Source organism: Trichomycterus rosablanca, chromosome 15, assembly GCF_030014385.1.
Source record: "Trichomycterus rosablanca isolate fTriRos1 chromosome 15, fTriRos1.hap1, whole genome shotgun sequence".
Taxonomy (NCBI): Eukaryota; Metazoa; Chordata; class Actinopteri; order Siluriformes; family Trichomycteridae; genus Trichomycterus; species Trichomycterus rosablanca.
In genome coordinates, this window is record NC_086002.1 from 17,175,341 (window position 1) to 17,198,032 (window position 22,692).

At 39.2% G+C, this 22,692-nt stretch overlaps 4 non-coding genes and 2 pseudogenes across 4 annotated transcripts; all 6 read right to left on the reverse strand.

Annotated features, from left to right (window-relative positions):
- Positions 1 to 4,782: 4,782 nt before the first annotated feature.
- LOC134329749 (5S ribosomal RNA) lies at positions 4,783 to 4,901 on the reverse strand (annotated as a pseudogene).
- Positions 4,902 to 12,950: 8,049 nt separating this feature from the next.
- On the reverse strand, positions 12,951 to 13,059 carry LOC134329672 (5S ribosomal RNA; annotated as a pseudogene).
- A 1,708-nt stretch (positions 13,060 to 14,767) lies between these two features.
- On the reverse strand, positions 14,768 to 14,840 carry trnam-cau (transfer RNA methionine (anticodon CAU)). Its single transcript has one exon. It is a non-coding gene; the product is annotated as a tRNA-Met (tRNA).
- Positions 14,841 to 16,086: 1,246 nt separating this feature from the next.
- On the reverse strand, positions 16,087 to 16,159 carry trnam-cau (transfer RNA methionine (anticodon CAU)). Its single transcript has one exon. It is a non-coding gene; the product is annotated as a tRNA-Met (tRNA).
- Positions 16,160 to 16,387: 228 nt separating this feature from the next.
- Positions 16,388 to 16,460, reverse strand: trnam-cau (transfer RNA methionine (anticodon CAU)). The gene has a single exon. It is a non-coding gene; the product is annotated as a tRNA-Met (tRNA).
- A 238-nt stretch (positions 16,461 to 16,698) lies between these two features.
- On the reverse strand, positions 16,699 to 16,771 carry trnam-cau (transfer RNA methionine (anticodon CAU)). The gene has a single exon. It is a non-coding gene; the product is annotated as a tRNA-Met (tRNA).
- Between the last annotated feature and the right edge of the window lie 5,921 nt (positions 16,772 to 22,692).

A 22,692-nucleotide genomic window follows, 5' to 3' on the forward strand; every position in this document is an offset into this window, starting at 1 on the left:
GGTGCCGTGACTGAAAAAAGGTTGAGAAACACTGCTTTAACATGCTGATGACTTTGAGCTCAATTTCCTGTTGAGGAATTTAGAGGAACAGAACATCACAAGAAGGTAATAAAAAGGTAATAAAGAAAGAAATTTAGATAGACAGATATATCTATATATATATATATATATATATATATATATACAGTATATATATATATATATATATATATATATATATATATATACAGGGGTTGGACAAAATAACTGAAACACCTGGTTTTAGACCACAATAATTTATAAGTATGTTTAGGGCCTCCTTTTGCGGCCAATACAGCATCAATTCGTCTTGGAAATGACATATACAAGTCCTGCACAGTGGTCAGAGGGATTTTAAGCCATTCTTCTTGCAGGATAGTGGCCAGGTCACTACGTGATGCTGGTGGAGGAAAACGTTTCCTGACTCGCTTCTCCAAAACACCCCAAAGTGGCTCAATAATATTTAGATCTGGTGACTGTGCAGGCCATGGGAGATGTTCAACTTCACTTTTATGTTCATCAAACCAATCTTTCACCAGTCTTGCTGTGTGTATTGGTGCATTGTCATCCTGATACACGGCACCGCCATTGGATGCACATGGTCCTCCAGAATGGTTCGGTAGTCCTTGGCAGTGACGCGCCCATCTAGCACAAGTATTGGGCCAAGGGAATGCCATGATATGGCAGCCCAAACCATCACTGATCCACCCCCATGCTTTACTCTGGGCATGCAACAGTCTGGGTGGTACGCTTCTTTGGGGCTTCTCCACACCGTAACTCTCCCGGATGTGGGGAAAACAGTAAAGGTGGACTCATCAGAGAACAATACATGTTTCACATTGTCCACAGCCCAAGATTTGCGCTCCTTGCACCATTGAAACCGACGTTTGGCATTGGCACGAATGACCAAAGGTTTGGCTATAGCAGCCCGGCCGTGTATATTGACCCTGTGGAGCTCCCGACGGACAGTTCTGGTGGAAACAGGAGAGTTGAGGTGCACATTTAATTCTGCCGTGATTTGGGCAGCCGTGGTTTTATGTTTTTTGGATACAATCCGGGTTAGCACCCGAACATCCCTTTCAGACAGCTTCCTCTTGCGTCCACAGTTAATCCTGTTGGATGTGGTTTGTCCTTCTTGGTGGTATGCTGACATTACCCTGGATACCGTGGCTCTTGATACATCACAAAGACTTGCTGTCTTGGTCACAGATGCGCCAGCAAGACGTGCACCAACAATTTGTCCTCTTTTGAACTCTGGTATGTCACCCATAATGTTGTGTGCATTGCAATATTTTGAGCAAAACTGTGCTCTTACCCTGCTAATTGAACCTTCACACTCTGCTCTTACTGGTGCAATGTGCAATTAATGAAGATTGGCCACCAGACTGGTCCAATTTAGCCATGAAACCTCCCACACTAAAATGACAGGTGTTTCAGTTATTTTGTCCAACCCCTGTATATATACAGTGCCTTGCAAAAGTATTCAGCCCCCTTGAACTTTTCAACCTTTTGCCACATTTCAGGCAGGCCCAAACCATGATGCTGCCACCACCATGTTTGACAGTGGGGATGGTGTGTTCAGGGTGATGAGCTGTGTTGCTTTTACGCCAAACATAACGTTTTGCATTGTGGCCAAAAAGTTCGATTTTGGTTTCATCTGACCAGAGCACCTTCTTCCACATGTTTGGTGTGTCTCCCAGGTGACTTATTTATAGATATCTTTGAGAAATTGCTTTCTTCTTGCCACTCTTCCATAAAGGCCAGATTTGTGCAGTGTACGACTGATTGTGTCCTATGGACAGAGTCTCCCACCTCAGCTGTAGATCTCTGCAGTTCATTCAGAGTGATCATGGGCCTCTTGGCTGCATCCCTGATCAGTCTTCTCCTTGTTTGAGCTGAAAGTTTAGAGGGACGGCCGGGTCTTGGTAGATTTGCAGTGGTCTGATACTCCTTCCATTTCAATATGATCGCTTGCACAGTGCTCCTTGAGATGTTTAAAGCTTGGGAAATCTTTTTGTATCCAAATCCGGCTTTAAACTTCTCCACAACAGTATCTCGGACCTGCCTGGTGTGTTCCTTGGTCTTCATGATGCTCTCTGCGCTTTAAACAGAACTCTGAGACTGTCACAGAGCAGGTGCATTTATACGGAGACTTGATTACACACAGGTGGATTCTATTTATCACCATCAGTCATTTAGGTCAACATTGGATCATTCAGAGATCCTCACTGAACTTCTGGAGTGAGTTTGCTGCACTGAAAGTAAAGGGGCTGAATAATATTGCACGCCCCACTTTTTAGTTTTTTATTTCTAAAAAAAGTTTAAAATATCCAATAAATTTCGTTCCACTTCACGATTGTGTCCCACTTGTTGTTGATTCTTCACAAAAAATTACAATTTCATATCGTTATGTTTGAAGCCTGAAATGTGGCAAAAGGTTGAAAAGTTCAAGGGGGCTGAATACTTTTGCAAGGCACTGTATATATATATTTACGTATATATATACAGTATATAGATAGATAGATAGATAGATAGATAGATAGATAGATAGATAGATAGATAGATAGATAGATATACGTAGATATACACTGCTCACAAAAATTAGGGGAAATTTCAAAATGAATATGAAGCAATAAAAAAAGAAGCATTTGATTTTTTTTTATTAAACAAGAACATCAGAAAAGCAAACGACAAGTCAAAGAAAGTTGTTCGATCATGCAAACCAACTTTTATTTAATTGGTGAAAATGCACTATAAAAAAGGCTGGAAGTACTGGAGTATCTGCACATTCCCTGATCTTAAAAGTGCACATCCTGCAATTTCCCAGCCCTTGCAATGCCCCTGCAACACGATTTGCCCAACTGCGAAGCCTGGAGAGCCATAGGACGTCTTGAAGATGGTCAAACACAGGCGACAGACACACACAACAGCAAGAGATGACCACTACTTGACGTTATTGGCAAGAAGGAACAGGCGCAGCAATGAAACGGAGCTGCGGTGACAGTTTCTTGCTGCCACTAGACGACGGATATGCACCCAGACCATACAAAAGCTCCATCGTGTTGGACTGCATGTCCGGTGACCAATGGTATGCATTCAGTTATCTGCTGAATGAACACCGTAGAACCCGTAGAAGGTGGGCTGATGAGCATCATCATTGGACCTGTGATGAGTGGTCAACTGTCCTCTTCTCTGATGAGTCCCGGTTCAGTCTGCAGCCTGACAATCATCGTGTCCTGATCTGGCATGAACGAGGAACATGGCAGAATCCACGTTTCATGCGAGAAAGAGACTCCTTCGGTGGTGGTGGAATCATGGTGTGGGCTGGCATCAGCATTGGTGGTCGTACCGACCTCCACATCATCAGAAACGAATCGCTGACTGCTGTCCGATATCGAGATGAGGTCCTGCACCCTATAGTGGTACCCTATGCTGGAGCAGTTGGAAACAACTTTCTTTTCATGGACGATAATGCAAAGCCCAACCGTGCGCATCTCGTCAACAACATGCTTCAGGAGGCAGGAATCGAACGCATGGACTGGCCTTAACGTTCTCGAGACCTGAATCCCATTGAACATGCTTGGGATGCACTGGGAAGACGTCTGGCAAACCGTCCAATGCCTCCCACAACACTTCTTGAGCTGGAAGTTGCCCTGAAACGAGAGTGGCAGAGGATCCCACAAGAACTGCTGGACAATCTGGTCCTGTCCATGCCCCATCTTTGTCAGCGTGTTTTGGCAGTCTTGGGTGACCATACACCCTACTGAACAGTCAAAGTGTGGCACTCTTGTTCAGCTTGACATGCTTCTGTTCACCCCCACCAATATGTCACTTGCTACTCAATCACGATAATTGAGTTTGCATCTCAATTGCATAATCAAACAACTTTCTTTGACTTGTCGTTTGCTTTTTTGATGTTCTTGTTTAATAAAAAAAAATCGAATGATTTTTTTTTTTATTGCTTCATATTCATTTTGAAATATCCCCCAATTTTTGTGAGCAGTGTATTATTCACTTATTTGTTATTATTGTTGTTATATTTTTGATTATTTGTTGTTGTGTTTGTTGATATTTAAATCATTTATTTTTTTGAAAACTGTTATAGGTTAAAGCGTAACAGTCAAGTCAAGTCAAGTCAACTTTATTTATATAGCGCTTTTTACAATTGACATTGTCTCAAAGCAACTTTACAAAATCCAGGACCAACAGATACAAAAACCCCTGTTGAGCAAGCCGAGGGCGACTCAACAGCATAAACACCACCGTCTATAAATGAATGAATTGCTTTGGTCCTCCACTTGAGACTTTTATGTAAACAGACACAACAACAAATAATTAAAAAGACAGTAATAATAAATAAATAAATAATAACAATAATGTCACAAATCTATACCACATCTACAAGATGTAACTTAATTCTAGCACCACTAGATGGGGATGATGTCTGGACATAATTTTGAACTTCATTTTTAAAGTCACTAAAATGCTAAAGATCCTAATTTGTTTTTTTCAGTATAGTTATTAATAAATGCAATTCAGGGAAACGTTTAAATTTTTAAAGCAGGAAAACAAAGTTATTCGTTAATTTTTTTAAAGTTATATTTACAAAATAATTTCCTTTCATACAGCCAGGATGGATAAGTGTTTTACTCAGAATGAAAGTGTCAGCTGGCCTTTTTCTTCACGTATTGCTTTGATAATGAAGAAAAAAAGAAAATTTTGGGCTCCTTTGGCAGGAGGTTGAAGTAAAGATGTGTGAGGAAAAGCTTCCAGCACCTGGTATTCCCAGGCTGTCTCCCATCCAAGTACTAACCAGGCCCGACCCTACTCAGCTTCCGAGATCGGACGAGATCGGGTGTTCTCAGGGTGGTGTGGCCGTAAGCAAGAGATGCTGCAAATAGTTTCCGTTTTAAAGACGCCCATCATTCATATCAGCATTCAACAGACCAGTTGTCTTAACTTAGAATAGAAAAAAGTTTTTTTTGTTTAAACTGAACTTATAACATAGGGGTTTATATTACTGCACTCAGATAGCCACACTGTTTTCAATGTAATCTGGGCAGAGGTAGGGGTATGGAAGCTTCAGTTTTCTGTTTCCAGGTATGTACAGTGTATCACAAAAGTGAGTACACCCCTCACATTTCTGCAAATATTTCATTATATCTTTTCATGGGACAACACTATAGACATGAAACTTGGATATAACTTAGAGTAGTCAGTGTACAGCTTGTATAGCAGTGTAGATTTACTGTCTTCTGAAAATAACTCAACACACAGCCATTAATGTCTAAATGGCTGGCAACATAAGTGAGTACACCCCACAGTGAACATGTCTAAATTGTGCCCAAATGTGTCGTTGTCCCTCCCTGGTGTCATGTGTCAAGGTCCCAGGTGTAAATGGGGAGCAGGGCTGTTAAATTTGGTGTTTTGGGTACAATTCTCTCATACTGGCCACTGGATATTCAACATGGCACCTCATGGCAAAGAACTCTCTGAGGATGTGAGAAATAGAATTGTTGCTCTCCACAAAGATGGCCTGGGCTATAAGAAGATTGCTAACACCCTTAAACTGAGCTACAGCATGGAGGCCAAGGTCATACAGCGGTTTTCCAGGACAGGTACCACTCGGAACAGGCTTCGCCAGGGTCGACCAAAGAAGTTGAGTCCACGTGTTCCGCGTCATATCCAGAGGTTGGCTTTAAAAAATAGACACATGAGTGCTGCCAGCATTGCTGCAGAGGTTGAAGATGTGGGAGGTCAGCCTGTCAGTGCTCAGACCATACATCGCACACTGCATCAACTCAGTCTGCATGGTCGTCATCCCAGAAGGAAGCTGACGCACAAGAAAGCCCGCAAACAGTTTGCTGAAGACAAGCAGTCCAAGAACATGGATTACTGGAATGCCCTGTGGTCTGACGAGACCAAGATAAACTTGTTTGGCTCAGATGGTGTCCAGCATGTGTGGCGGCGCCATGGTGAGAAGTACCAAGACAACTGTATCTTGCCTACAGTCAAGCATGGTGGTGGTAGCATCATGGTCTTGGGCTGCATGAGTGTTGCTGGCACTGGGGAGCTGCATTTCATTGAGGGAAACATGAATTCCAACATGTACTGTGACATTCTGAAACAGAGCATGATCCGCTCCCTTCGAAAACTGGGCCTCATGGCAGTTTTCCAACAGGATAACGACCCCAAACACAACCTCCAAGATGACAACTGCCTTGCTGAGGAAGCTGAAGGTAAAGGTGATGGACTAAACCCAATTGAGCACCTGTGGCGCATCCTCAAGTGGAAGGTGGAGGAGTTCAAGGTGTCTAACATCCACCAGCTCCGTGATATCATCATGGAGGAGTGGAAGAGGATTCCAGTAGCAACCTGTGCAGCTCTGGTGAATTCCATGCCCAGGAGGGTTAAGGCAGTGCTGGATAATAATGGTGGTCACACAAAATATTGACACTTTGGGCACAATTTGGACATGTTCACTGTGGGGTGTACTCACTTATGTTGCCAGCTATTTAGACATTAATGGCTGTGTGTTGAGTTATTTTCAGAAGACAGTAAATCTACACTGCTATACAAGTTGTACACTGACTACTCTAAGTTATATCCAAGTTTCATTTCTATAGTGTTGTCCCATGAAAAGATATAATAAAATATTTGCAGAAATGTGAGGGGTGTACTCACTTTTGTGATACACTGTATCTCTGCAGACCGGAGAACCGTAAGTAGGAGGGGCTTATACCGCAAGTGGGCGGGTACCCGCAAGTGGGAGGGGCTTATACAAAAAGTGGGTGGATATCAGCGAAAGAACGTCTTTGCAAGTTAGGGTCCTAAAGGAGCAGTATTAAATGATTTTCCCATCTTAACTCACTATTTAATATGCAACTTTGACATCAGAAACATAATTAAAATAGTATGTGTTACCTGTTATTGTTCAAATATCATTGTCAGGTACAAGTTACAGGTACAAGTTAAATAAAATGCATTTAAATTCTGATTTTGGATAAGAGGTATTATTAAACAATACTAATAATAGCATACACCAATCAGGCATAACATTATAACCCCCTCCTTGTAAATCTAAAACCCAAATAATTAAGTTGGACTAGGGTTTTGATGATTATGCTTACATATAGTTTATTTCAGATATAAGTTAATTGCAGTGTGTTAAATTATTATATAACTTTTGTATAAATAATAGATTATTATATCTCTACTTGATATTAAATAGTGAGTCCAGTGTGCTTTCATTAGAGAAAACAAGTGTTCACTGTTACACTTCCACATACAGGTGCATCTCAGTAAATTAGAATATCATCGAAAAGTTTATTTATTTTAGTAATTTAATTCAAAAAGTGAAACTCATATATTATATAGATTCATTACACATATATATATTTCAAGCATTGATTTCTTTTAATTTTTATGATCATGGCTTACAGCTAATGAAAACCCAAAAATCAGTATCTCAAAAATTTTTAATATTACATAAAAAACTGAGTGCATATTATGAAAAGTATGTACAGTATATGCACTCAGTACTTGGTCATGGCTCCTTTTGCATGAATTACTGCATCGATGCAGCGTGGCATGGAGGCGATCAGTCTGTGGCACTGCTGAGGTGTTATGGAAGCCCAGGTTGCTTTGATAGCAGCCTTCAGCTTGTCTGCATTGTTGGGTCTGGTGTCTCTCATCTTCCTCTTGACAATACGCCATAGATTCTCTATGGGGTTTAGGTCAGGGGAGTCTGCTGGCCAATCAAGCACAGTGATATTGTGGTTATTAAACCAGGTATTGGTACTTTTGGCAGTGTGGGCAGGTGCCAAGTCCTGCTGGAAAATTAAATCAGCATCTCCATAAAGCTTGTCAGCAGAGGGAAGCACGAAGTGCTCTAAAATGTCCTGGTAGACGGCTGCTCTGACTTTCAACTTGATATAACACAGTGGACCAACATCAGCAAATGACATGGCTCCCCAAACCATCACTGACTGTGTAAATTTCACACTGGACCTCAAGCAACCTGGATTATGTGCCTCTCGACACTTCCTCCAGACTCTGGGACCATGATTTCCAAATAAAATACAAAATTAATTTTCATCTGAAAACAGGACTTTGGACCACTGAGAAACAGTCCGGTCCTTTTTCTCCTAAGCCAGGTGAGACGCTTCTGACCTTGTCTCTGGGTCATGAGTGGCTTGACACAAGGAATGCAACAATTGCTTCAGATTTGTCTGTGTGTGGTGGCTCTTGAAGCACTGACTCCAGCCACAGTCCACTCCTTGTGAACCCCACCCTGTTGCTTGTGCATTTTTTTCTACCTCACTTTTTCCTTCCACTCAACTGTCCATTGGATACAGCACTCTGTGAACAGCCAGCTTTTTTAGCAATAACCTTTTGTGGCTTACCCTCCTTGTGGAGCGTGTCAATGATTGTGTAGCCTACTAAACCAGACTGAGAGACCATTTAAAGGCTTAGGAAACCTTTAAAGGTGTTTTGTGTTGTTTAGTTGATTAGAGCGTGACACCATGAGTCTACAATATTTAACTTTTTCACAATATTAAAATTTTCTGAGATACTGATTTTTTGGTTTTTAATTAGCTGTAAGCCATAGTCATCAAAATTGAAAGAAATTAACGCTTGAAATATATTACTATGTGTGTAATGAATCTATATAATATATGAGTTTCACTTTTTGAAACGAATTACTGAAATAAATGAACTTTCGATGATATTCTAATTTATTGAGATGCACCTGTATTTGCAGGCACTTCCCTTCACACACAGACAGTTTTGAATCATACTGTATAACATAACATTGAAATATTTTGAAACAAAATATCATAATTTAACAATAGACTTACTGGTAAAACTATGTAAATTCAAAGCTGAAAGAATGATTGACGAGGGATTAATTTTTTTTTGGGTGAGGGGCACTGCGTGAGGGGCAATGTGTAAACATTGTATTGTCCTGGAGTCCCTGCTCATCCTGACAGGCTTGCAAAAACAGCTCCATATCCTCCCTGTGCTCCAAAACAAACAAAAAAGGTTCTTTAGCCTCTGGGTCATCACTGTGCAGGACCTCACAGATAGCCTTCATGCGGTCCTCTTCAGTCATTGACAAAAATCTTGGCCCAGTAACATGGTGAAATTTTGACCTATACATTGCATAGCAATAGGTAGATCCCTCACGAATGCTGGTTCCTGCATCAGGAACAAATGAAAAAATAAACATTAAAATTTAAATAAAAGTTATAATTTTTCAGCATCACAATTACTTGTGTAATTTGTTTTCCTATGAGCATCATCAGAGTGAAACTGGCATGCATACCATAGCAGATGTTGGAGGCATGATGACAGGTGCTGCCAGAGATGCAGTCCTAGGACTTGTGGGAGGGGTAGCTATTAGAGAGCAAGTTATAAAACAGACATGCACAAATACACTTAAAATTAGTTTTTTTTTTTTTTTTTTAACTTATGGTATACACACTTCTCAAACGCTGTGAAGGGTAAACACTCCCTGTACGCCACTTGAGGAACGGTTTTGTAACGGCCGTTATAAGCCCCTCCCACTTGCGGGTATCCTCCCACTTGCTGTATAAGCCCCTCCTACTTACGGCTGGCTCCGGTCTGCAGAGATACCCTTCTCGCTGTTTCGCTTGATAATGTCATAAGCAATGGCTCCTAGCTCTTTTAGTACCAGCACCACGAGCTTGTGATGGTCACTACTTCTGAAGTACCACTCACGGTACTGGCACAAGGGCACCTACAGTACAATAAATCAAAAATAAAAAACATTACTAAATTACTAAATTAAAAAAAACATACTTTTGTAGTGTTGGAATTTACTGCCACATAAACATAGATTTGTGGTTTTTATGAACTTGCTATTCATGGCAGCAGGTCTCAAAATAGTTAAAACTTGATGTAAATAATATGATAACATTGGGTCTTTTTGTCTTTAGATAATCTTCTTTAGTAAAGGCTAAATCTGCCCAATAACTACCAGACTTAAATTTATAAAAACAATCACTGCTCTAGGTTTTATAACAGTTTAAAAAATAAGATATCAGTATAGTTAAAAAATACAGCAGTTAAAATGCAAATAAAAACAAAAACACAGGTTTAAAACAGTGGGTTCAATATAACGTATATTTTAATTTACTTATGTTTCAATCACTTTTGTACACATTTCTGTCTGATGAAATCTGATTCGTGATAATCTACCCAACTTTGCTATTAATTTACACCCATGTCATTGTTAAATATTTACACCCATGTCAGTGAGAGCTACAGGACACAAAAGGTGTTGATTATACTCACAAAGTTAGCTGCTGGCTGTGATAGCATGGACAGTACGAGGAGCACATTGCAAGTACTGTTCACATCCGGAAGAAAAGACAAAATCTCTTCTTCTCAGTCGCCCTCGGCTTGCTCAACAGGGGTTTTTGTATCTGTTGGTCCTGGATTTTGTAAAGTTGCTTTGAGACAATGTATATTGTAAAAAGCGCTATATAAATAAAGTTGACTTGACTTGACTTGACTTCTTCTGTCAATAACCCTTTTGCATTAGGAGGGGGCCGGCACATTGCGGCTGGGCAGTTGGGCATCCATAAGTTAAAATCCACCTAATTAAGTCAAAAAGCAGTAGGAAATACAATTACAATAGAAAGTTAAAACCAGTTTTAATAGTGAACAGCACTATAAACTAGCCATGTTGTAATAAATATGTATGCCACTTTAAGGCACACTACAGTCCTATCTGTATTTGCTTGGTTTAATAGAAGTTAATAATGTAAACACAAATAAGTGAGTTTTACAAATGACTAAAAAAGAATGAACCCACCTAAGAAAAGTTGACAGCTGCATGTAGGGCTGAACAGGTGAACATCATCATGGTGATGAACTTGCTTAATTCCAATTTTGTCTTAAATGACTGTGGAAAACCTGAATAAAAATCAATCAAATTTAAAGTATTTCAAACATTAGAACAAAAGCCCAACCTCCACATTGTTCTATCCTCTTGCAGTCATGAAGCATGGGAGGGTGAAAGCTAATGCTGTTTTTACAAAGACAAATTCAGCATCTGTACAAAATTCAGGGCTCTGTGCAGGACACTGGAGTTCCTTCACACCAGACTTGTCTAACCAAAAAGACAATATGTTTCTTCAAAAAAAACATGTGTAGATGCTTAGGTCAGGGGAGTAGATGCTTTTTACACAGCATCTACACATGCATCTCTTTTCTACATTGTGAATAGTTTGCTCAGTTTTCCATTCTTACATGCATATATAAGTGGCTTGTCTAACTATGCACTAAATAAATGACAAATTAATATGCTTCTGTGCAAAACATTGACCAAAGCCAAAGTTACTTTTAATAGTCTTAACAGCAAACCACCTCTCAGAAAATGAGCAAAAACTCTTCAGAAGCACTTCTGCATCTTTTACACCACCATTTGCTTCTCACTCCTCCTTGCTGCAGTGAACTGTTTGGGGAATGGGGGCTGGAGACAGGAAAATTAACTTAAAACGTTTTCCTGTGCAGAAAGGTAAATTCATAAAAAGATTTTAATGTTTGATGTAGAACTCAGATTAACACGTCTGGGTGTTCAGACCATCATTCCATATTAATGCCTGGCTTGTTTTTCTTTCTAAATATCAGTGCAGTTTTAGGTTTGGCCCATATTTTGTCCAGGAGTGTGGACCAATCAAATTACACCCCAATCCAGTCGTAGCCAATTGGAATTTATCTCTCTGTAGATGCGGCCGTTTTTTCAGCCCTTGTCCCGCCCCTCTACAAACCCACAGCCAATCGTGAGTCTGCGTGAAGGTGCACGTCTGCACGACCAGGTGATAGCAGAGCAGATAATTGAAATGAAGAGCTGAAGATGTCAGTGTGTTAGGATGTGTAAGTACCAATTTAAACACGTTTATAAATGTACTTGGTTTTAGACTTTTAACAAACACACCTACAAAAACATTAATGCCGTTTCTGATGAATGCAATGCTTTGCCACTTCTGCGTATTTACTGTAATAGGTCTGTAAATGCTTGGTGTAGAGGACTACAGGTAGTCCATTTACAGCATTTACAGACCTATCAGGATCTATTTAGTATTATTCAGCAAATCAATGGCCACTGTATTTTTACTAGGAATGCAGACGTTGGTGTGGTGTGGTTGGATTGGTAGCTAAACTGAAAATCTTCAAGGTTTAAGTGACTTGGAGTTCAAAATTATGTACAGACATCATCCCCATCTAGTGGTGCTAGAAATAAGTTACATCTGGTTGATAACATTGTAATATTATTTTACAATTACATTTGTTTTTGTATTATTTGTTATTTTAAACTTGTTATTTGTTATTGAAAACTGTTGGTTGAAAGTAAACAAAAAGTCTCAAGTGGAGGACCAAAGCAATTAATTTATTTATTGATGGTGGTGTTTATGCTTTTGCACTTTAACCTGTGGAGTTTTCAGAAATTCTGTTTAAAATAACAACAAGCACAACAACAAATAATCAAAAATACAACAACAACGAAAAATAAATCATAATAAAAATGAATAATGTCACAAATCTTTACCCCATCAACCAGATGTAATTTATTTCTAGCACCACTAGATGGGGATGATGTCTGTACATAATTTTGAACTCCACTTTAAAAGTCACTTTAATGTTGAATATTTTAATTCGGCTTTTCAGTACAGTTAATAATAAATGCAATAATAATAATAATAATAATAATAAAAAAACAACAATGATAAAAGTTATATTGACAAAATAATTTCCCTTCGTACAGCCAGGATGGATAAGTGTTTTACTCAGAATGAAAGTATCAGCTGGCCTTTTTCTTCACGTATTGCTTTGATGATGAAGAAAAAAAGAAAATTTTGGGCTCCTTTGGCAGGAGGTTGAAGTAAAGATGTGTGAGGAAAAGCTTCAAGCACCTGGTATTCCCAGGCGGTCTCCCTTCCAAGTACTAACCAGACCCGACCCTGCTTAGCTTACGAGATCGGGTGTTCTCAGGGTGGTGTGGCCGTAAGCGAGAGATGCTGCAAATAGTTTCCCTTTTAAAGACACGAGTACTAGAGTAATTGTTCTTCATGACAATATGGGTGGCACTTGATAACAATTTGATTTGTTAATTTCATTGTATTGATCTTAAAATATCGGTCTGTACACAAACAAATACACACTTTTTTCATAAAAGAGGTCTGAATTTCTAACTTTTTAGATTGCTCTATACATAGATTGTAACACACTTTTGTTTCTGCTACACTTTATGTGCATCAGAACTCGGTAGTCATGTATATTAAGCTGTAAAGAGATGATTTCATCTTCGCAGCTGTATTACCGTATAATACGGTTTACACGCGCAGTAAACAATGAAGTGTAGGTAGCGTGAGCGAGCTTGTTTAAAGTGCAGATGGCGTGACCGCGGTGATTGTATGCGGAGGTAAAATGTAGGATGGACGTCCAACGTTCGCTTCCTCTGTCTCTGAGAGAATGTGAAGTCGGCGGGCGACTTCTTGAAGACTGTCTAACACAGTTAGGTCAATGTCCACATCCATATCAGCACTGAGCTGAACTAAACCCTCAGTTACTCTTTCCAGACCAAACAGAAAGTAGTCATTTGGCATGTGGCTTTCAAAATCATTCGCTAATGATCTTAAATCATTTGCAATGACTCATAAAAAAATCGCCATCAGTTACACAGGACTGCTTAAAATGAATGAACATCGACAACTTGTTGCTTGTTGCTAGTCAAGCGCAACGCTAGCAATGCGCCAGCCTGGAACACAGCCGCTGTTGGGCCAAGGCATTAGTAATAGAGTCGAAACGATTGCAACTCGCTAACCAATCCTGCTGTAGAGTGAGGATAGGACCGCCTACCTTATTAACATACAGACACAGAAATAAATAAATGCAGAAATGTGGAAATACAGAAATAAATAAATAAATGTCGAAATGTATAAATACAGAAATAAATAAATGTAGAAATAAATAAATAAATGTAGAAATAAATAAATAAATGTAGAATTACAGAAACAGCCCAAATAAAATCTGATGTATGGAAATATAGAAATAGATTCAAGCCATTTATTTAAATATGTCCTTTTTCATGACGAAAATGTATTTATTAGTTTATTTATTTATTTATTGCATTATTTATTTGTGCATTTATTTATTTATACTTATGTCATTTTTCGTCCTCCATAGATAGATAGATACTTTATTGATCCAGAAAGAAATAAAAACGCTGTGCTGCACGCTTTCTATCGTGCATGAGCGAATCAAAACAAGGCAAAAAACTGACTCTTTGAATCTCACATCTTTCTGAACGTAAGAATGTTCACTCCCTTTTCTATTTACAGTGCTGATGAAAGTCTGCTAAATGGGCTTGGATTAGGCACACTAACTAAACTGGTCCCTCAAAGGTCTTGCCCCATGTGAGGATCGAACTCACAACCTTCAGGTTATGAGACTGATGCACTACCTACTGTGCTAAGGAGGCTGACAAAGACATGTGGAGACATCCGAATCCGACAGTTTCATTGGCTGAAGTTTAGGCACAATATTGAAAAGCAGAATCTAAATGTAAGCATCAAGAACAAGATGAGAATAAAACTCAAACCCTTCTGACTGTAAGTTCACTACCTGTTCTATTTACAGTGCTGATGAAAGTCACTGAATGACATGAAACCAGTCTGCTAACTGGGCTTAGATTAGGCACAGTAACTAAACGAGGCCTTGCCCCATGTGAGGATTGAACTCACGACCTTCAGATTATGAGACTGACACGCTACCTACTGCACTAACGAGCCTGACAGCGACATGAGTAGACAAAAACATGTGAAGACGTTGGAATCCAACCGTTTCATTGGCTGAAGTTTAGGCACAATACTGAAATGCAGAATCTAAATGTAGGTCTAGCACCATGTGAGGATCGAACTCACGAGACTGACGTGCTACCTACTGCACTAACGAGGCTGACAGCAACATGTCTAGACTGAATCTGGCAGTTTTTGTAGTTGTAGTTAAGGCACAACTAAACTCGTAAACTTTTTCCGTCACGCCCCCCTTTGGAAGATGAAAAATTGTCAGCTCCCCTACCAAAATGCTGAAAAAAATAGGCCAAGTTTAACTTTGTTGAAATAACTTAAAAAATCCTGAATGTTGCTTTCATCTTTATTTCAGTAATTTCTGTTGTACTTGACTTTATCAAGCCACTTTTTGACATCACTGGACTGCTCCATCAATCAGTCTGCTATTAAAAAAAAAAAAAAATTAAAATAAATTTGCAAACACTGAACAAAAAGTACACTGTATTTTATGTTGACCGCCGTTTTATAAAAGCAATAAGCCACTCGAGACCGTGCATTACTGAGATTTTATTATAGGGAAGGTTGCTAAAACGTCTTTCCCCGTGATAAAATCTTAGCAGTAACGCACGGTCTCTCGTGGCTTATTGCTTAACTATCTAATTCATTTATGGTTACAGCACCTTTTCATGTAGAGTTGTAGAAATTTAGTTTTTACAGGATCCAGTGAAATTTTCTATATTAGTAATTTAAGTGGCTTGTCTTACCTAAGTGCAGCGTTTCATATGAATGTCAGATTGTGGGGTTAAAATGTCTCCGTCAGCAAACTGGCTAAATGAAAACTTTCTAGATTAGCGGTGATTAGACGTGCTGAGACGTAGTTATGGTAACAAACCGCAAATTAAAGAAACAGTGGGCTTCGCGGAATATAAGTGGGCACATTTCATGTCAGTCACGCTGACCTATTTGAACGAGGAATGATGTACCAGTGTGTACTGTGCGATCGACGTATTGTGCACCCCTGATCTAGACTCTCTATCAGAATGAATACTGCTAACCTGAAAGCAGTTTGTTTATTATACACTTTAAAAAAAGATTCCGACGTTAAAACATTGGTTACGCGCTTCATTTCTCCGCCCGTCAGACTTGGCTCCCCTGTCATGCCTCTGCACCCCCCAGGGCGGGCATGCCACTCACTTTGAGAAACACTGGAATAGGCACAGTAACTAAACTGAGCCCTCAACTGCCTTGCCCCGTGTGAGGATCTAACTCACGACCTTCAGGTTATGAGACTGACGCACTACCTACTGCGCTAACGAGGCTGACAAAGACATGTGGAGACATCTGAATCCGACCGTTTCATTGGCTGAAGTTTAGGCACAATATTGAAAAGCAGAATCTAAATCTTAGCATCAAGAACTGGATGAGAATCAAACTCACACCCTTCTGTCTGTAGATGTATGTTCACTACCTGTTCTATTTACAGTGCTGATGAAAGTCACTAAATGACATGAAACCAGTCTGCAACTAAACTGGTCCCTCAAAGGCCTTGTCCCGTGTGAGGATCAAACTCACGACCTTCAGATTATGAGACTGATGCGCTACCTATTGCGCTAACGAGGCTGACAAAGGCACGCGGAGACATCTGAATCGTTTCTTTGGCTGAAATTTAGGCACAATACTGAAAAGCAGAATCTAAATGTAAGCATCAAGAACTGGATGAGAATCAAACTCACACCCTTCTGTCTGTAAGTGTATGTTCACTACCTGTTCTATTTACAAAGCTGATAAAAGTCACAAAATGACATAAAACCAGTCTGCTAACTGGGCTTAGATTAGGCTCAGTAACTAAACAAGAACTTGCCCTGTGTGAGGATCTAACTCACGACCTTCAGATTATGAGACTGACGCACTACCTACTGCGCTAACGAGGCTGACAGCAACATGTCTAGACTGAATCTGGCAGTTTTTGTAGTTGTAGTTTAGGCACAACATTGAAAAGCAGAATCTAAATGTTAGCATCAAAAACTGGATGAGAATCAAACTAGTGCTGGGCGATTTTCACGATTAATTCGGTTAATTTGCATGAACGTTTTCACACGATGTTAGAAATGTGACAATCGCGATTGTTTACATACTTTATATTTTAATTAAAATACCAACATGTCACGAGGCAGAAAATGACCAGACGCTCGCGGAATATAAATCAGGGAAAGTTTAATATCAAAAGGGCAAAACAGTGTACAAAATCAGGTAGAGTCTAAAACCAGAGAGGATAGACTAAAACAGTAAACGGAAGACAACAAGTGTCATACACGGTAACGGTTAGATTAAGAAATAAGGAGCACAAACACGATCGGCAAAACGAGACACAAACAGAAGAGTTTAATTAAGAGTGAATCAAACACAGCCAAACTGAATCAAAACTCCAGAGCCGATGAGCGCGATCAGGATTGGCTGACCGGGACATGTGATAGTCACGTGACAGTCCGTGGGAGCATGGGAATTGTGGTCCATATTGTTAGAAGCAGAACTTGCAAACCTCCATCCACCCCCCAATCACAAGAGGACAAAATCAAAGCTGAGCTGAGTGATTACTTGATGCCCCCCAGTGTAGATACTGATACAGACTCACTCAGTGGTGGAAACAGTAAACAGGCTCGTGTTCCTTTTAAGAAACCTGTAAAGAACTTTTTGTAGTTCTTTTTCTAATGTAAGGAGGTTCTGCTGCACATTATTTAAAATAAGAGTTTGTTTGTGAGCTATTCTTATGAAGGATATAGATAATTCAGATTTCTATTTTGTTTTAATTATTGTTAATTATTGTGATATCGTTATTGTTATAAAGTTTGAGTCCCTTAAAAGGATAATTATAGGTGTTGTTACTATTTTTGCACTTCTGCAGTCTTTTAAATTACGATGCAAAAAAATAAATTTGAGTCTTATTTCAATTGCATTATACAAGAACAAAAAAATCTAAATCGAAAATCGGTTATAATTTTAAAATAATCAAGATTTTTTTTTTGGCAAAATCACCCAGCCCTACTTCAAGCTTCTACACTGTAAAAAATCGGAGGCAACTTCAACAAAAAAAAAAAATGTCAACATTCTGCAATCATTTTTTTAAGTAAGCAGACCCTGTTTGTGCAAAGTTGAATTAACTCAAAAAATCAAGTACAACTCAAGTGCACCCGACTTATTTAATTGTGTTACAGCAAATAACATTTAATGTCCTTAGTACTTGTTAATTTAAGTAGACATTACATATTGTTGTAGGTAATATAAACTTAAACCAATTTAGAATTAAAGTGTACCAAACTTATTTATTTTGCATCAAATAATATTAAAAAGTAATCTGCATTTTTAAATGTCAATTTAAATTGGCGTGACTTACTATTTCAAGTAATAAAGTTGTGTGTACATATAAAATGAATTTAAATTAGCCCTTTTTATAGTTACTGACGTATACAAAATGGTCAACAGTAAGATTAACATTGTGGTTTTTAATTTTTTTTAAATAAATATTTTAAGTAAATGATGAGGTAGAACAATGCTTCATCCACATGAATCAAAAAGCAATCCACAGGTGGCAACATACACCGATCAGTCATAACATTAAAACCACCTCTTTGTTTCTACACTCACTGTCCATTTTATCAGCTCCACTTACCATATAGAAGCACTTTGTAGTTCTACAATTACTGACTGTAGTCCATCTGTTTCTCTGCATGCTTTGTTAGCCCCTTTTATGCTGTTCTTCAATACTCAGGACCTCCACAGGACCCCCACAGAGCAGGTATTATTTAGGTGGTGGATCATTCTCAGCACTGCAGTGACACTGACATGGTGGTGGTGTGGTAGTGTGTGTTGTGCTAGTATGAGTGGATCAGACACAGCAGCGCTGCTGGAGTTTTTAAACACCTCACTGTACCGGCTGGACTGAGAATAGTCCACCAATTAAAAATATATCCAGTCAACAGCGCCCCGTGGGCAGCGTCCTGTGACCACTGATGAAGGTCTAGAAGATGACCAACTCAAACAGCAGCAATAGATGAGCGATCGTCTCTGACTTTACATCTACAAGGTGGACACTAGGTAGGAGTGTCTAATAGAGTGGACAATGAGTGGACACGGTATTTAAAAACTCCATCAGCGCTGCTGTGTCTGATCCACTCATACCAGCACAACACACACTAACACACCACCACCATGTCAGTGTCACTGCAGTGCTGAGAATCATCCACCACCTAAAAAAAAAATTCCTACTCTGTGGGGGTCCTGACCATTGAAGAACAGCATGAAAGGGGATAACAAAGCATGTAGAGAAACAGATGGACTACAGTCAGTAATTGGAGAACTACAAAGTGCTTCTACATGGTAAGTGGAGCTGATAAAATGGACAGTGAGTGTAGAAACAAGGAGGTGGTTTTAATGTTATGGCTGATCGGTGTATCTGTGCAATAAATGCAACACTGCAATAAATGCAAACAAGAATCAAGCAGTGCAATACATTTAGCATTGGATTCACACAGCTAGCAACAAAGTGCTTCACACAATAGACAACAGCACACTAAAAGTGCAATAAAAGTAACTCTGCTTCCACACATTTTCAAAACTGCATTTACAACCCCAAATCAGAAAAAGTTGGGACAGTATGGAAAATGCAAAAAAAATAAAATGCAGTGACTTTTATTTAATTGCAGACAGTTTGAACCCAAGATATTTCATGTTTTGTATGCTCAACTTCTTTTTCATTTGTTAATATACCTTCATTCCTGCATTTCAGGAGTAGTTAGTTTTGTGAACTCAACATACCTCTGTGAGGTGAAGTAACAGCAGAACATAGCTTGGAAGTCTTGGCTCAGCACATGTTAAGAGGTTAAAAGTTTGTTTTTAAAAGACCCTGCTGTACCCTTGCTGAAAAATTGGTTCCAAGCCCAAAAAAAAACTTTCTGAATGACCTCAAATGTGTATTTTAGCTCTTTGGGTTACTCAATATTTAAAGCATAAAAAAGGCCGAACAGTAGAAGAAAAGCACTCGGCAGATCACTGATGCCTTCCACAACCACATTCTCCTCAAGGACGATAGCAAAGCAAACCACATCTGGCGGAGAACACTGAGCACCTCCATAATCATCAAGGACAGTCAAGATCGCCACTTTCACATCTTTTGTGAACTTTTCTTCAGGATCAGTGGTCTGTTGGACACATTAAAAGAAAAAAAAGAAAGAAAATGAACAATACTTTAAATCACAAATCACATGCATGGTTGTATGCCAAAAATAAATAAACAAAACATTTGTGTTTACCAAGCAGGTCTTTAAAACAGCATCTGCATGCACCTCCCTCATCACGATGTCCGAGGTTTGTAAAAAAGTGTGTTCTAATATTTTAAATATTCTGAAATTCAAAACAAAAACATCACAGTTAATATATAAAAGTACAATGAACTATTTGGTTACATTAAATAGGTAGTTGGGCATCACACCTGTTCATCAAGCTCATCAAGAAGAGCCTGCATATTTTCTCCAAAGGCTCCCCTTCGAACCCTGTACAGTTTAAGGAGTTTTGGTGCATATTTGTCCAATGCACCAAGAAACTGTTGCTTTAGACTGACCGTGGTTATTCTTTGAAACTCACTGCATATCTACAAAGAGAGAACAAGAACAAAGAACTAAATGTATAACCAGTCATGATAGTAAGTTTGTTTGTTTATTAGGATTTTAATGTCATGTTTACACTTTGGTTACATTCATGACAGGAACGGTAGTTACTCATTACACAAGATTCATCAGTTCACAAGTTTATATTGAACACAATCTTGGACAATTTAGTTTCTTCAATTCACCTCACTTGCACGTCTTTGGACTGTGGGAGGAAACCGGAGCAACTGTAGGAAACCCACGCGGACATGGGGAGAACATGCAAACTCCACACAGAAAGGATTTGGACAAAACTAAAATTACATTAGTTGAGAGGCCACACATCATATTTTTTTTCTGGTCTTCCAACACCAGCCAATCACTTTCGCTTACTACCAAGCTACTAGTAACTACTGACAGAATTGTAATACTAACTAGCTACTTCTGGTTAGCAGCATTGCTAAGTCTACGCTTTGACAAATACTAAATTGTAGAGTTAAATAAATAAACATAATAAAAACATACTAACCTGATGCTCCAGGAACAATGCTGGCCATCGTTCTCCGACAAGACCAACTGGAGGTTCCTGCTCAACTACCTCCTTACGCCGCAATGAAAATGTTCGTTCCATACTTGAACTCACAAAGTTCATGTTTGGACTCTTCTTTGCCATCTCTGTCCGCATTGCTTCTCTTTCTTGATCCAGGGAATCGTCACTCACTCCAACTGGGTGGTCCGGCAAGTAATTCACCTCAGCTCTTCGTGGTTTTTAAAAAAAATTCCTTCCATCCTCTGTGCTTTTCTTCCTTGCATTGACAGTGACTTCTTTGCAGCCTGCATTGCGAAGTTTAGTTCTGTAATGTCCTATTTTAAAACTAATACTCTGCCTCCATCCATGCCAACCATCTCCTTCACCTGGCTCACATAGGCAGGGATGTTTGTGGATCAGTGCCATTGCTACAGAATCTACCTCATGTTTGGCTGGATACGCTGTTACACTGAACACAGCCTGTGCAATCTTGTCCAGAATATAATTTTTCATGTCCCTTGTAACATCCAGAGATATCTTCTTTGCGTTGTACTCTTCATTGCCCCTTTTCAGTCTAAGTTCCACATCATAAGAGAAAACAGGGATGATGAAGGGGGATGGCCACTGACAACTCCGGCTCTTTCTGTCTTTCTGCTTTTTTGCAGTACAAGTGGCTGCTGATTGGTTGCAGCTTTTTCTTCACTGCATCCAATGAGAGATATGATGGAGTGACTAGGGGCGGGACTTTCAGTACAAAAGCAGCAGACGACCGCCACAAATAACAAAAAAGAAAGAAAAGAATGTCAAGACAAAGATAGAGTGTATACTTCTAAAGCACTGGTTAACTGTGGTTACACAGTACATGGTTGTACTGTGTATAACCATGTATGTGACAAATAAACCTTGATTTTGATTTAAGTAAATACAGCTACACGGCTGTGTTATGAGCACATGCAGGTAGACAGACCACTGCAATTTTAGCCTTGTGATTATTTGTCGTCAGTCAAAAAAAAATGGAAATGTCGCCCTCTTGTATCACTTTTGGAGATTTGTTATAAAAACTAATATTATTTATTATTATATAATATTATGACAAAATGAGATCATGTGACCATGCAGGTAAAAAAATCTTGTAATGTCGCCCTCTTGTGGCACTTTTGGAGAATTGTAAAATAAAAAAATACTGATATGATATTGTTATGTGCCTGAGGGACACGTTTTTTTTTCTGTTTTCATGTAATTGTGTTTGGTTGTTCTCTTTTTCTGTCTTTTTGCAGTACAAGTGGCTGCTGATTGGTTGCAGCGTTTTCTCCACTGCATCCAATGAGAGGCATGGTGGAATGACTAAGCATCAGCAGTACAAGTGGCTTCTGATTGGTTGCAGCCTGTTCTCCACTACAACCAATGAGCAATAGAGTGGAGTGACTGAGGGCGGGGCTTCTAGTTAAAAAAACAGCAGGAGACCGCCAGAAAAAGAATGTCAGGATAAAGATAAGAGTGTATACTTATATCGTATATATATAAGAAAGCTCTGGTTAAGTAAATACAGCTACACAGCTATGTTATGAGCATATGCAGGTAGACAGACCACTGTAATTTTGGCCTTGTGTTTATTTGTGGCCACCAGATTTCTTGTGAGCATGGTAAAAAAAAAATTTGAGATGTCGCTTTCTTGTGGCAGTTT